This window comes from Zingiber officinale, chromosome 6B, assembly GCF_018446385.1.
Source record: "Zingiber officinale cultivar Zhangliang chromosome 6B, Zo_v1.1, whole genome shotgun sequence".
In the NCBI taxonomy this organism is placed as follows: Eukaryota; Viridiplantae; Streptophyta; class Magnoliopsida; order Zingiberales; family Zingiberaceae; genus Zingiber; species Zingiber officinale.
Genome location: NC_055996.1, coordinates 134,932,595 through 134,946,917, shown reverse-complemented (window position 1 = coordinate 134,946,917; position 14,323 = coordinate 134,932,595).

Below are 14,323 nucleotides of genomic sequence, written 5' to 3'. Positions count from 1 at the left end.
AACATACAATAATTCTTTGACAATAATTTAACAAATTAAATAACTTGTCAGGGGGAAAAGATCGTACCTGACTTACTTTGTTGACCCCGCAATCTGAAGCTCTCCCTGAAGTGCAGCTTTCTTTCGATATCGCTTCCCCTTCATCGATGCTCTCGATGCTCATTTAAGACGAGCTTGTTTCGTCTTCATCTTCTTGGTGACTTGCTACTAGTGCAAGTCCGACAATTGCTTTGATCTCTAATTCGAACGATATTTCGTCCCACGTTGCTAGGTTCTTGTACTTGTTCATTTGAGCTAGCTTCTTGTTCTTGCTTTTGTCCTTATTTTTTAATTTAAGGCAATTGTCTTTTACGTGCTCTTCTTCATCGCAGTGGTAGCATCTTATCCTTATTTTCCTTTTACTCTGCACTTGATTAAATTGCTTAGATTTAAATAATTTTTTAAATTTACTTGCCATTAAGGTCATTTCATCATCGTCTAGTGATGCCTCAGAATCTAGTTCGTCCATTTTTGCTTTTAAAGCAATGTTTTGCCTTGATTCCTTTTTTAGACCCGCACATCTTGACTCATGAATTTCAAAGGTTGAAAAAAGCTCTTCTAAAGTGCTTACCTCTAAATCCTTAGAGATGAAGTACGCATCTACTAAGGTCGACCATTCCAGAGTCCTAGGAAATACGTTAAGCACTTACCTTAGCAAATCTCGGTTGATTACCTTTTCTCCAATATTCGAGAGTCCGGTGATGAGCTCCTTGATTCTTGAGTGGAGATGTATGACGGTTTCACCTTCTTCTAGTCGGAGGTTGCTGATCTAGTTCTAGAGCAAGCCTCGTCTTGCTAGTTTTACCTCCGAGGTCCCTTCGTGTAGTTCTAGGAATTTCTCCCAGAGCTCCTTAGCTGACTCGTATGCTCTGATACGGTTGACTTCTTGAGGTAGTAAAATGTTAAGCAGATGAAACTCTGCTTTGCCGTTTGCCACGAAGTCGGGTTGCTCCTTTTTCGTCCACTGATATTCCTCTTTGTCTTTCGGGACTACAAAATCATATTTCATAATTATTAATAGTTCAAAATCTGTCATAAAAAATACCTCCATCTTTTTCTTCCAGCTCAGGAATTCCCCCTCGAATTTCGATGGGTAGATGCTCGGTCCGGCCATCTCGTGTGCTTCGTTCGGTGGTTAGTCCTCCTGAAGCGAACTCAGTTCTGATACCACTTGTTAGGACCAGTGGCGGCCAACTGGAGGGGTGTTAATAGCCCTGCAAAATAAAATGAAACTTTCTCGAACATTATAGCTTAATTAAACACTTGTATAAAAATTAAGTACTAATTACATAAAGGAAGAGGCACGAAGAGTTTTACTTGGTTACAACCGGAGAATTTGTTAATCCAAGGAAGTTGAAAAGCGCACTAAATTCTTCTTCAAGCGGAGAAGACTCTTTACAGCAATTAAAGCACTCAAAAAGCAAAGTTAGACAGAAAAAGTTGTTTACAAGTGTTCTGTTTTAGCTTCTAGGATCAGGACTGTATTTATAGCCTTGGTCGGGGCACCTGGAAGAGTTCCAAGTGTCTGGAGGGGGATAAAACTTTATCCTCATCGCAATGAATCGTGTTTGACGTGATCTGGATAAAATTCCTTGTCCAGGCGCCCGGACCAAGAAAGTCAATATCATGTTGACTTTTAGTTGCAGTCTTCTGCTCCAGTTCCGCTCATCTTGGTCCGGGTCTTCCGCTTCGGCTCCTCTCGCTTGGGTGATCTTGGTCATGGAATCGGGCTCACCCGAACCCAACTTCTAACTTTCTCAAGCAATCTTCCGCTCCCGCTTCTCGTCCCTCGGAAACGTCGCACGCCTCCTTCTCGTCCACCCGCGTACTCTTCCGTAGTACCTCATCCCTCAGACGTACCAAGCCCGTTGGCTTTCTCTCGTGCCGTCCTTCTCGCTAGCTGCGTCTTTTGCTTAACTTCCTGTACTCTTAAGCTCCTGCACACTTAGACACAGGGTTAAAACCAACATGACATAACCTGACTTGGTTGATCACATCAAAACTACCTTGGGGTACTAACACTAAGTTCTATACACTTAAACATAAGACATCAACACCACAGAGTCTAACTTAATTCGGTTGATAACATCAAAACTCACTTGGGGTACTTATAATTTCTTCTTTTTTGATGTGCATTAACTCAAGTTAAATTAGAGTTAAACCAAAACAATTTAACTAAGTTAATTTACAAAAATTGTAATAAAAAATTATGTACTTCCCCTTAACTTAATTTCTAATCCCCTCTCTTAGATTACATCAAAAAAATATATATTAGAAAAAATACAAGAAAAGTTAGAAAAATATTGAAACTTTTTCTAGTGGTTTTAAACAGAAATATCAGCTATATGCCTTTTTACCAAGATTAAATTTCAAAAGGAATAATTTTTAATTAATTAATCCAAAGTTTTGGAAAAAATAATTAAAATATTATTTTAATGTGTCAAAAATCGAATTTTTTTACCAATAATAATTATAATCATTTAAAAACATATAAAAATTTCAAACACAGAATATTTTTATTTTAATCATAATAAATATTTTTGAACAGATAGAATTATTTTTTAAACTATTTTTTTTAAAAAAATAATTTTTGAGTCCTAAAAATATGGCTGTTTTTTTTAATCATTCAAAATATAAAATTTTTTAGTCTAAAAATCAGTTTTTTCAAATTTAATATTCAAAAAAATTTAAACTTAAAAATTTAGTTTTTCGATTGAAAATTCATAACAAATTAATTACTGGTCAAAAAATTTCGCAAGTTTTTATACTAACAGCTAATCCATTTGTGCAATATAAAAAAAATTAACCAAAAACATGAATAGCAGATTTACAAACTAATTAATTTTACTAACAATTTTAAAATTAAATTAATTTAATATTTAATCATGCAAATAAAATTAATTTTATAATTTAGAACAAATTTAGGAACCCAAAATAAATTTCTACTTACTAGATTGATCAGCAATTTTTTTGGAATATAATTTTAGGAATTTTTATAATTTAACTCCTATGGTTCTTGAAATATCAATTTAGCCCTTTATTATTTTTAAAATTTGAAATTGTTAAATAATTTGTGCATGCATCATTCTTTTTCAATAGTTCTATTTACTCTTTCAACTTTGAATTTTTCATTTGAATTTTATCAAAATATTCTAGCCACTATGCTTTAGCTAAGTTTATTTTTAATTCATTATTGTCTTTTTTCAAATTCATACATTTAGTTCGTAACTTACATAGAGATCTAGATAAATCCGTATTGCTTTATATAGTTGATCAAGAGATAAGAGTCGTACCTCACGTACCGTGTCAGACTCATTATTCAAAGCTCCCCCTTGATCGATGCTCATCTCATATGAGGTTTGTCTTTTTCTTATTCTTGGTGACTTGCCATTAGTGCAAGTCTAGCGTACGCTTCAACTTCATATTTTGATAACATTTTATTCCACGTAACTTTCAGGTTCTAGTACTTCGATCGTCTTGGCCCTTTGTTTTTTTCCTTGCTTTTGAGTTTCAGACAGTTGTCCTTGATGTATCCTTTTTGTAGTTGTAACATCTGATTTCCTCTTTGCCCATAGAATCTTGTTGGTTTGTCTCTTATCGAAGTAATTAGACTTAAAGAACTTTGAAAACTTCCTTACCATAAAAGTTGCTTCATCTTCGTGAGTGATGTGTCAGAATCTGGTTCGTCTTTCTGGTTAGATTTTAGTATTAGGTTTTAACTTGACTATTTTTCTTTTCTTAAACCTACGCATCTTGATTCGTGTAATTCAAAAGTATAAAATAAATTCTCTAAAGCACATACCTCAAGATCCTTGGAGATGTAGAAGGAGCCCACTATAGACATCTATTTTGGTGTTCTCGTGAACGCATTTAACACATACCTTAGTGAATCTCAATTTATTACCATTTCTCCTAGATTTGTGAGTCCGGTGATTAACTCCTTGATTCTTGTGTGTAGATGAGCTACCGTCTTTTCTTTTTTCCATCCGGAGGGTGCTGAGTTGGTTCCAAAATAGATCTTATTTTGCAAGTTTAGCCTCTGAGATTCCTTCTTACATCTCTAAGAATTTCTCAAAAAAATCTTTACCTGACTTGTAGCTGCCAAGTCGATTGACTTCTTGGGGCAGAATAATGCTTAACAGATGGAACTCTACTTTATAGTTTGCCACGAAGTCAGCTTACTCCTTGCTCCACAAATGCTCTTCTTTTTCAGCTCCATGATGATCTATGGTGCTGCAAAACCATATTTATTAGTAAGCAATATATCAAAGCATGTTTTAAAGAATACCTTAATTTTCTTATTCTAGATCACGAAACCCCCCTCAAACTTCGATGGATAAATGCTCGCTCCGGCCATCTTGTTTTTTCAGTTGATGGTTAGTCATTCTGAAGTGCACATTGCTCTGATACTACTTGTAGGTCTTGATAGGTCAGCTTAGAAGGGAGGATGAATAGCCTACAAATGAAGTTGACACTTCTCTTGCTCCTAAGCTTAACAAGGAACACACGTTAATTATAATAAGTAAAATAAATGCATAAAAGAAATAAGAGGCACACAAATTTACTTGGTTATAACCGAAAAAGTAGTTAATCCAAGGCAATTGAAAAGCTCTACTAGAAGATCTCCTTTGACGAAGGCGGAGTATCCTTTTACAAACATTGAAAGCGTAAACTTTAAGAACAAAAAGAATTCGAGTACAGAATATGTATTTTTTTTTAACTTTGAGAATCAGGGCTCTATTTATATCTCACTAGTTGAAACTAGCAGTTTACTGACATGGCGCATTCCAGGTGCTTGGACGTGGTCATTTCAATCCACTATGCATCGGTTCTTCATCAATAAACTTATTGCTTTTCAGGTGCCTGAACCCAGTCCGGGCGCTTGGAGTCGGCTGACATGGACTCTAGCACTGAACCTCTTCGTAACGGGTCGCTGACGTGGCTAGGACATCCCGGGCGCCTGGACCTGGTCCAAGAGCCTAAACTTAGTCTAGGTGTCTGGACACAGTCAATTCAGGTTGACTTGTCCGGACTCTTGGTTGATCTTCGGATCATTCAGAGTTGAGCTCACTCGAACCCTGTAAAATATCGAAAAAAAATGGGGAATAATGATAAAGAAATTTTTCAGAATTTTTAGAAATTTTTCGGGAATTTATCGGAGCACGTATGGACGAGTTTACGGGGATAAAAGTGGGTCCCGAAAAGGCCTATTTAGGCTACCCCATTTAAGCGAGGAAAAGTTGGATTTATTCATTTTCTTTTTCTTTTCTTTCTTCTTTGTTTTCGCCGAACGCTTCTACTTCTTCCCCGCGAACCCGTGCTTTGCCCTAACCACTCCAAGACAGTTTCCTCCCCTCTGTGCCGATTTCTTCTTCTCCATTTCTCTACTTCTCCACATCGTCTTCTCCCAACCCAACGCACGCGATGCCTCGTTTCCTCTCACTTTCTCGGCGAGCCGCTCCACTCGTTTCTTCTTCGTCGCCGGAGTAATTCATCTCGGCCGGTGATGCCCACGTGAGCCCGAAGCAGTAGTGTCACCTTCCTTCTTCCACCCGACGCCGATCGTCGGCCTTACTCTTGGTCCCTCTCCTCTCCAGCGACGTCGGTCATCTTCCTATTCTCCTCTCCCAAGCCCTGGCAGCCGAGCCCTAAAACAGGGAGATCAGGAACGTGTCGTTCCTCAGTCCTAGCACCGGCAGCCACTCTCCTCGCATCTGCCAAGTGCCGCCGGCCTCCCCTGTGCCCTAGCTCCGAGCCTTGCCTCCTCTTCAGAGCAGTAGTGATTCGGCAATGTGACAGCAATGTGAGGGTTTATATTTTTTTTTTTTTATCTTGTGTTATGTTCTAGTCCTATATCTACCGTGGATCATCACTAAATGTTGTTCGATCTCCATTTATAGAGGGTTGCAAGTTCGATCAGTAGCATTACTGCTCTACTGATTTCGGGCTGGCAAGTGCTGTGGGGTTGCTATTGATTCTGGCAGCAACCATTCTGGTTGTGGATCACAGTAGTAGTTTGGTGAAAAGAAGGTAAGGTGCTCAGGTTATTTTGGAAATTTGGTTATCGAATTGATTTGGATTAAGTTGTTGTGATGAATTATGCTTATTTCAAGTCCTCATTCGAATGGATTTGTAGAATCGATTGAGGAGTTAGATGATCCAATTAGAGTTTATAATTGGGTCTGGATTTTTGTTAGCTTCTCGAGGATTTGATTTAGCTAATTTATTTATATGTAATTAGCTAAATCTGGATACCATGTATCACAGGACTTTGATTCGAGACGGTGTCTCGACGAGGATTTATTCGGATACGATCTTCTCATTGGAGGCGGGTACCTCTTGACTTATTTTTTATGATATTGTCAATTGGATATGCATAGTATTTTTTAGCTACAAGCAATGATCATGTTTGCCTTTGGTATGTCACTGTTTGTTACCCGTAGCATGTTCTGTTGGGTGTTTGTTATGTATCCATGTTTACGTTTCGTGATTATTGCCATGAGTACATTAGTTCCTAGAGTAAGTGACATACCATGCTTTATTGAGTTTAGGACTAGATTCTGGATTTTTTATTATCTGACATGTGTATCTATATTTTTATATCATACCTGATCTGTGTACCTAGACCTTTTGCTTTGATCCATGTACATTGTTGGTACATATTTTATGGAGGTGGATATGTTCAGGACCTAGGTTGTTACACCTTAGAGGACTTGTATACCCTAGATCTGTGGATTTGACTTACTTGTACTAGGGTACATATTTTTATATATATATGTGGATTTGGTTCAGGATATTGTCATGCTTAGTTTCATGCACCATTCTCATGATTGCATGCTGCGTGATAGGCTGCTCCATTATTGTAGAGCATATCGCCAGTTTCATCACTGTTCGATGCTCCGTTGGTCCGCTCATGGGTAGCGTGACGCAGCGTGGTAGCACGTCAGTTTTGCTCTATTCGGTACTCCGTTGGTCCGCTCATGGGTAGTGTGACGCAGCGTGGTAGCACGTCAGGGATCCCTCCCCGTCATGGTGTACCGGGAGATGAGAGCATTGCACTCCCCCATTTATAATTTGGGGTAGGAGTATGTATGTACTTCGACAGCATCGCATCCACTCGGTCACTCATCAGGGGTAGTGATGTCAGAGTGCACGGTTGTCACAGCCCTACCCACTCAGTCTCACCATTGTGTGTGTGAGATGGCTGACTGCGTCAGGGGTGACCATGTCATTGGCATCATAAGCATTGATGCATGTATTGCTTGTGTTTGCTGCATTTAGTTAGATGCATATGTTTGACATGCATACAGGATGATCCTGTCCGAATGCTGAACCAACGGACGTTGGGCATGGGGCGCTCTCCGGCTGTCGACGTGGATCTTCGACTGGTAACACACAGCTCCGGCGAACCTGCATAGAAGTCGGGCCGGGAAGGGGTTCCCGGCGGCGACCCTCCGACGCTCAAGTCAGGCGAAGCTCAAGAGAGAAAAAGTGGCTCCAGAACTCGTAGAAAACGTGCCTCCGGCGAAGAATGAGGGCCTTTATATAGGGCAGTGAAGAAGTGAGTGCACACCTACCGAGGTGTACACGTGTCCATGGCCCATACCCCAGTAAGGGCTTGTCAATGAGCTTCCCTAACCCATACTGCTACAGTCTCGATCCCCTGTCACAAGATTTGGAGCATGGCCTACACGTGAAACATACCTGCTGTCAGAAAAAGACCTCCTTTGTCCTTTTCCTCTTTGCTCCAGATCTAGCGTCCGGGCGGACAACTCCCTCAACATCCGGCCGGACATATGCGGTGGTTTACTTGGGGAGGTCCCCCACCACGTGCTTTGTGGAGACTATTAGCAGTGTTACCTTATGGCTTTGGCCGAGCGTACAGTCCGCTCGGCCCTGCGACCTTTTCCAATGAGCGCTGGAACCCTAATTTCGATAGGGCGCCTTTAACCATCAGCCGAACATCGTCCGGTCGGCCAGCCGATCGGACCCATCCCTCCGGACCTTCAATTCCACCGGACGGCCGGTCGGCCGTCCAGTCGGGCCCGACCCTTTCCGGATGGACAACTGCCGCTTTGACTTCCACGTGGCGTTGACTCCACAGGGCTGGGTCCCCTGTTCTCACTACCGGATCACTTGCCTCCCCTTCAAGTCTAGTCGAAGGAGGCGAATAGTCCGACTGACTGGACTACGAATCTGGCCGAACGGCTCCTCCGTGCTAGCACCTCCGCTCGACCAACCATAGACACAGCCTTAAGCGAGTCAACGATGGCATTCACCGGATCTCCTCGTGTTCTGCGCCAATCTTCGACATTAAGGTTGATCATGCTTTCATTAAATGCTCCGAATGATTGAATGCCACGTGGAGCAATGCCATCGGCGCACGGCGGCGGTGGCATGGTGTTTTGATGTGATCGAAGCGATTCGAAATGGACGGCTCGATGCATGCTTTGATTCCCGTGACCTGGATCCAACGGTGGAGGCCGCCCGACCCTCACCCTATAAATTCTTCATTTTTCCTTCTCTTCCTCATTTGCCTCCGCGATTCCACCCATTGCCCCCTGCGCTTTGGAGCTCCGGCGATCCTGTTTCTGCTCTCCGACGCTCTCCGGCACCTTTTTCGCGATCCCTTTCCCCGCAGTAAGGTTTTATAGCTTTCCTTCCTCCTTTCCGGTGTTTCCTCCGCATTTCTTCCTCAGTTTCGATCCTTGAAACCTCCTTTCGTTTGCTGTTGTTTTTCTCCTGCCTTTTTGCCTTTTGATTCCTTCCGATCGGCCCATGGCTAGTTCTTCCAATCCCGTAGATCAGTCGCTCGGCCCATGGTACACCACCATGCAGTCCCGATTCGAACAGCGGGACTTCGATATTTTGACAGACAATTTTGAAATCCCAGAGGATTTCGAAATTCGTTTAGCTGGTCCTTCCGCTCGGCCTCACCGGCCGCCGCGCGGAGCTTTCTGTGTCTTCCGAGATCAGTTTACCGCCGGTCTTCGTTTTCCAGTGCATCCGTTCATCATAGATGTCTGTAATTTTTTCGGTGTGCCGCTCGGTAGTTTAGTACCCAATACCTTCCGCCTTCTCTGCGGTGTTGTCGTCTTATTTAAGATTCACAACATCCCCCTCCGACCGGAGGTCTTCTTTTATTTCTATTACCCTAAGCAAGCCGAGCCGGGCACCTTCATGTTCCAAGCTCGACCCGGCCTAGTCTTCTTCAACAAGTTGCCTACTTCCAATAAACATTGGAAGGATTATTTTTTCTACATCCGTATGCCCAATCAGGCAAACTTCCCGACCCAGTGGCAGGTCAGTCTACCCCCCACTCCCGAGCTGAAGAAATTCAAGACCCGACCGGACTATCTCCACGCCGCAAATATGCTATCCGTTCTGCGACTTGACATCAACAAGCTCCTTCACGAAGGAGTGATGTACATCTTCGGCTTGAGTCCTATACGGACTCCTCTTCCGACCGGCTTCGGTAAGAACTTTACTTGGGCATTTGCTTTGATCGCTAACTGATTTCTTTTCTTTCTTTTGCAGCGGACATCGTCATGGATTCAGTGATGGCCGGCGTTTTGAAGAGAAGGGCGGCAGCGTTAGAAGCCGCGTCCGCCAAAGAAATGGAAGCACTGGGTATCCAGCCGGTCGGATCCCATGAAGGAGAGAGCGGGACTCAGGCTGAGTCGGCCGCTCAAGCTTCCCAACAAAATGTGGCTAGCGGCGCCACCCCCTCAAGAGAACGAACTGCCCCCGAGGAAGGTTCCGCTCGGGAGGAGGAGCAGCCCTTACAAAAGAGGCGTCGAGTGGAGACTCCCCTACGCTCGGCTACCTCAGCTGTCCAGCCCCCGAGCGGGCCACCGCTCGAGGCAAGGCGCCAGAGGTCGAAGCCATTTCGTCCGACCGGACGCCTTCGAATGGGACGAGCCGGCTGCTCCAATCGAGGCTACCATTCATTCGCAGTTTTCTGCGCCGACTTCTGATCCCCTCCCGACAGCCGGTCGGACGACCCCCGGTCATGGTCGTACCATTCGGGTCACTCTTCATCTCCCGACTGAAGAGCTGTTGCCCGAGGCCGATCAACCGACTGCGCCCGAGCACACTATCACCCTGAAGGGGCCTCTCGCTGAGATGTGGGCCGACGCTCGGGCACGCGTCGCCCTGATCCCCATCGGGAATTTGGCTAACAGCCATATGCAGCAGGCCACGGGGGTAAGTTTATAATCTACCAAGTTTTGTCTTCCTTCCTCCCGATCGGCCGCTAACAACTATAATTTTCTGTTGCCAGAGATGGGTGGAGGAAATTACGGTTTCCAACCGCTTAACCTTGGTGGATGAAGAGCTATGACAACTGAAGGCCGTAGTTGGTCCGTCCGGCCTTAAGGGCCCTTCATATTCCGATCTGCAGAAGGAGCTGAAGAAGGCCCAAGATATGCTGGCTGCCGAGCAGAAGAAGACAGCCGACCAGGCCCACGCCTTAGCTGAGTCCGAGCGACAAGTCAAGTCGCTCGACACTAAAGTAACTTTGGCCACCACTCGGAAAAATACAGCTATCTCCGATCTGGAGAAGAAGAACGTGGAGGCTCGGGGTATGGAGCTGAAGATAAAAGAGTTGACGGGGCAGCTCGACAAGGAGAAGGCGGACCGCTCGGCCGACGCGGACAAGATTCAGCATCTGAATGAGGCCCTTGCTGGTTCCCAGGTGGCTTTCAAAGAATACCAAGATGTCGAGCCGAGCCGGATCGCTGCCTTAAGACAGAGCTACATCCGCTTGCCTGAATTCTCAGAGAAGGTCTGCGAGCGGATGTATACGGCCTTCGACCTGGCTATGACCGCCACCACTAAGTATCTAAAGTCGAAGGGGCATCTTCCCGAGTCCGCGGTTATCTCGGCCGCAGATCAAATGGCGGTTCTGAATGACATTCCCATGGACCTATATGATTATATTGAGTAGTTCTCTGTAATTCGGCCACTCACCAGAATATTATCCTTTTTTGTAATTGGGTCGCTCGGCTCAAAGCTTTACCTTTAATGCAATGTTTTCTTTATATTTGCTGTCTTTTTACATAACCAAAATATGTGTTCATCCGCTCTCCCATTATCACCCTTCTAGTATTCGAAAGGGATTTATACCAAGTGCCTGGCATTGCCCTACCGTTCGGCTAAACATGTAATACTTCGCCTACTTAATTTTCCGCTATGATAGCAGAGGTCCTTCGCTATGTACCGAGCAAGTACCTTTTGGCGCTGGGCCGAGCGGAACGTAGAGACAATGATATTGAGGGCGAGTTTCTGGGGCAACTGTATTCTCTTTATTGGCATTCCCCACTCGGACGTTTATAGACGTCGGCTCGTCTCTCGATATTTAACGTCGGAGCTCGACGGTCTTCCGCTCGGAGGGTTTATAGACGCCGGCTCGTCTCTCGATATTTAACGTCGGAGCTCGACGGTCTTCCGCTCGGAGGGTTTATAGACGCCGGCTCTTCTCTCGATATTTAACGTCGGAGCTCGACGGTCTTCCACTCGGAGGGTTTATAGACGCCGGCTCGTCTCTCGATATTTAATATCGGAGCTCGACGGTCTCCCGCTCGGAGGGTTTATAGACGCCGGCTCGTCTCTCGATATTTAACGTCGGAGCTCGACGGTCTCCCGCTCGGAGGGTTTATAGACGCCGGCTCGTCTCTCGATATTTAACGTCGGAGCTCGACGGTCTCCCGCTCGGAGGGTTTATAGACGCCGGCTCGTCTCTCGATATTTAACGTCGGAGCTCGACGGTCTTCCGCTCGGAGGGTTTATAGACGCCGGCTCGTCTCTCGATATTTAACGTCGGAGCTCGACGGTCTTCCGCTCGGAGGGTTTATAGACGCCGGCTCATCTCTCGATATTTAACGTCGGAGCTCGACGGTCTTCCGCTCGGAGGGTTTATAGACGCCGGCTCGTCTCTCGATATTTAACGTCGGAGCTCGACGGTCGTTTATACTGCCGTTCGGCGAAGCTATTTGCCATCCTTTAATTATTTCTTCTTCCTGCATTACAAGGGTACGGGCAACCGAAATATATGCCAAAATAAGTTACATTAGTGCACCTTTCACCCGGCACGATAAGGCTGGAGATGATTCGCACTCCATGGCCGATCCAGCTGCCGTCCGTCCTCATCTTCCAGATAGTAAGCGCCCGAGCGGAGCTTTTCGATAACCTTGAAGGGGCCCGCCCACGGAGCTTCAAGCTTACCGACGTCGCCGACCGGCTTGACTTTCTTGCAGACAAGGTCGCCGACCTGGAATGATCTGGGGATTACGCGCCGGTTGTAGTTTTGCTTCATCCGTTGCCGGTACGCCATTAGTCGGACGGACGACTTGGCTCGGTCTTCATCAACTAAATCCAGCTCCATGTTCCTCCGCTCGGCGTTGCCTTCATCATAACTCTGGATCCGGGCGGATTCGACGCCGACTTCAACGGGAATCACTGCTTCGCCGTCGTACACCAGATGGAAGAAGCAGCTGCTCACTCCAGATTCATGCAGTCGGCTGTAGCCGAGAACGAGCGGAAGGACCCGAAATTAGTTTCGGGCCCGGGGACTTGGAAGAAGTTGAAGTACCCCACGACGATGCTCTGCTCATCAAAGCGGTAATAGCCAATTACACTATTCACCGTGTATTTGTTGACACAGAGAGCTCAGTCAACATCATATTCAAGAAGGCGTTCGATCAGCTGCAAATTGATCGAGCCGAGCTGTTACCCATGACAACTCCGCTCTACGGGTTTACGGGCAACGAAGTTTAGCCGGTCGGACAGATCCGGCTGGCTACCTCGCTGGGAGAAGAGCCGCTTAGGAGGACAAGGACAACAAACTTCGTGGTGGTCGACTCCCCCTCATCCTACAACATCATTTTGGGACGACCGGTGCTCAGCGAATTCCGAGCGGTCGTCTCAACCTTCCATCAGAAGATCAAGTTCCCCGTGGAGGACAAAGTGGGAGAAGTACGGGGAGATCAGCTAGTAGCTCGGCGATGCTACATCGAGATGGTCCGAGCAAAAGCCAATTCCGCTTGGAAGGCGCCCCGGATCGAGGTAAACGCCATCACTGAAAAGCCACCCTCTTTAATTTATGAATAAAAAGAGGAAGTGCAGATTCACCCAACCCGATTGGAGGCCACGACTTTTATTGCATCCGATCTGGAGGAGAAGCAGAAAGAGGAGCTGATCCAATGCCTCCGGAGAAATCATGATGTCTTTGTCTGGTCGACACATGAGCTGCCCGGAATTTCACCAAGTATTGCACAGCATGAGCTCCACGTCCGACCGGACGCTCGGCCAGTAAAGCAGAGAAAAAGATATTTCAGCGCCGAGCAGAATGCCATCATCCGGGCGGAGGTGGAGAAGCTTTTGGAAGCTGGCCATATACGTGAGGTGCAGTTCCCGAGTTGGTTGGCTAACGTGGTATTAGTCTCCAAGCCGGGCAACAAGTGGAGAGTATGGATAGATTTTCGGGACCTCAACAAAGCTTACCCGGAAGACTTTTATCCTCTGCCCCGGATAGATCAGTTGGTGGACTCTACGGCCGGCTGCGAATTAATATGTATGCTCGATGCTTACCAAGGCTATCATCAAATGCCGCTCGCCCATGAGGATCAAGAAAAAGTCAGCTTCGTAACGGCCGACGGCACATATTGCTATAATGTGATGTCGTTCGGATTGAAGAATGCGGGAGCCACCTATCAGCGCCTGATGAATAAAGTATTCAGAGAGCAGATCGGGCGAAATCTGGAAGTGTATGTGGATGACATTCTCATCAAGACCGTCCGAGCGGCCGATCTCTTCAAAGACATGGAGGAAACCTTTCGAGCGCTGCGCAAATATGGAGTCAAGCTAAATCCCCAGAAGTGCCTGTTCGGAGCAAAAGGAGGGCGTTTTCTGGGATACATAGTGCCCGAGCGGGGAATCGAAGCAAATCCCAGCAAGGTGAAAGCTCTACAAGACATGCTGCCTCCAAGAAATACAAGGGAGGTACAACGTTTGACCGGTCGGATAACTGCTCTGTCCAGATTCATCTCCAAAACCGCCGACCGGAGCCTTCCTTTTTTCAAAATCTTGCGCAAAGCGACCAAGTTTCACTGGGACGAAGAATGCGATCGGGCGTTTGAAGACTTGAAGACGTATTTGAACTCCCTCCCGGTACTAACCAAGCCCGTTGCGGGTGAGCCGCTCTGCATTTACTTATCTTCTACTGAACAAGTCGTAGGCTCAGCGTTAGTAAGGCTGAGCGGAGAAGAGCCAGTGTATTTTCTGA